Genomic DNA, 2,506 nt, shown 5'->3' with positions numbered 1-2,506 from the left:
TAGTTTTAGAATTGCTCATATCAATGTTTATTAAGAAAAATTGATGACTTGAGGTCAATTTTTATTCAGTCAAATATGGATGTCGTAAACGTAACGATAACCACACATTTTAGCAACTCCTGTGATACCATTCTTGACCTTTACCTCATAAATGACCCAAACAAGATTTTACTTTATGACCAGGTCTCAGTACCAGCTTCCTTTCATATAGCATAATTGGAATGAATTGAATAGCTTAGGAATAGGTAAAGCTATACAAAAAACTGATTAAACTGTCTATGTTGAAGAACTAAACCACAAGTTTTAATCCATCGATGTATTTGAGGCCTCTTGTAACATGTACCTGAATTCCACTGCGCTAATAGTTTTAGCTTCATGTGCGTAAGTCAATGTGATGTCCTTGCTTGTATTCTTAAAGTAAAGTCCACTGCTAAAGGTCTAGCAAAATTAGCCCAAAGTTTTTAAAAATATTACTACCGTTTATTTTGACATATGTAACCTTCATCTTTAACTCTTCTTTAACTACTTCTTCTTTTCCGACGGAATGGAAAAGAATAAAGAAAGAAAAAAAAGGCCAACAATGACTATAGACCAATTTCCATCTTACCTTTTCTTTCCAAAGTTATTGAAAACCTTATGTCTGTAAAGATTCAATGTTTTCTAGAAAGCAACAACAGTCAGGGCTTCGTAAAAGAAGAAGTTGTATCACGGCCATAACTGACATTCTAGAAAATATTCGCCAGCAAATCGACCAAAATTACCGTTCTCTCCTGACTCGTCTTGATCATAGCAAGGCCTTCGATTCTGTGAATCACAACATTCTTAGTGCTAAACTAAGAAATCTTTTCAATTTTTCAAGCAATGCAGTCACGGTGATTAGTTCTTATTTGTCCAACAGACTTCTAACCGTATCCGCGGTACATAATATTTCCAATATTAAGCATGTGTCAAGAGGAATTCCACAGGGAGCCGTACTAGGCCCTCTGTTGTTCGCAACCTACATATGTAAACGATTTACCCAGTGCCCTGTCCGAATGTGAAGTGTATTTATACGCTGATGACGTACACATCTGTGTTAGTAGTCCAGTTAAAGAAATAAGTGTGTGTGTCAGTAGAAGCAAAAGAATGTTATCTGTAATTGATAAATAAGCAAAAGAAAATGGCTTGGGGATAAACGCAAAAAAATCTAAATGTGTTGTCATTGGTAAAAGACCTATTGTTATTTGAACTCTACAGAATTTATTTATAAGCAATACTTATTGAATAATTTAAATAGATTTGACCATGTATCACACCTGACTAATAAAATTTTTGACCTTAATTTGAACCCATGGATTATAGATAAAACAATAAAATACTTCTATAAAATTGTGACCAGCCACGAACCAATGTATCTAGGAAGAGGCAGTTTTACGTCAACGCAATTCGATTATGGTACAGTCTACCACTTGAACTTAAAACAATTAGAATTATTAGAAAAATAAACATGTACATTAAAATATTAAAAAATTCTTTAAAATAATATAGTTTATAGGTGTTAGACTTAAGTCAATAATGTTTATATTTAATTTTATATAGTATAGTGACCAGTGCCTTAACAATAAGCATATGCTTGAAGCGCTAGGCTAAAATAATTAATAAAATTAAATTAAATTAATTAAATCCTATAATATTAACTTTATCAACCTATAACCTATAAGCAAAACAAGATCTAATTGAAATACGCGTTGTATGTTTTGCCTGCAGATATATATCGTTTGTCGATGGCATTCATGAAACCGATTATTATATTCAATTATTCAATAGCATTAACGAAAATGATAATGTTTCGATGAACGTTAAGCAAGTTTGCTCATCCCAATCTAGGGGATGTGGCCGTATCGGAACAATTACTTTGGCCCTCGTTTAAAATGCCGGTAAAAAAAAAACTTATTTTGGGCGATATCTCGTTTAAAATGAGCTTTACGCAAAAATGTCACTTAACATAAAATGTTTGCTTCAAATAGATCATAAACTTTTGTCTTAATAAATTAAATAAATTTGTCTTAATAAGGACCCTAATGCACATGGATCCCGAAAATTTGAAAATTACTTATCGACACATTTTTCACACTAATGCCCTCGTTCCACACAGACCATCCGTTGGAAACGGTTGGAATTTTCAACATATGTGAAACTCCGATTTCCACAGAGCACATCAACCTTCCACTTTCCGATTTCAGCTGATCTGAACAGCTGTTGCTCGTCAAAACGTAAACAAAGTCAACAGGTCAACCATCTTTGGTAGGTGGATGTGCTCTGTGGAAAACGGAGTTTCACTTTGTTGAAAGTTCCAACCGTTTTCAACGGATGGACTGTGTGGAATGTGGGCAAAACTGGGAAGTTTTTGGAATGACAAAATCTTATGGACCATCCTTTCAACGGATGGTGGAATGATCTCTGTGGAAATAGGCTATTTAATATGAAAATGCTATCATAGAAATCATCTATCGATAGTTTAGTAGTA

The sequence above is a fragment of the Drosophila gunungcola genome (genome assembly GCF_025200985.1).
Source record: "Drosophila gunungcola strain Sukarami chromosome 2R unlocalized genomic scaffold, Dgunungcola_SK_2 000015F, whole genome shotgun sequence".
In the NCBI taxonomy this organism is placed as follows: Eukaryota; Metazoa; Arthropoda; class Insecta; order Diptera; family Drosophilidae; genus Drosophila; species Drosophila gunungcola.
This window is presented reverse-complemented; position numbering follows the sequence as displayed.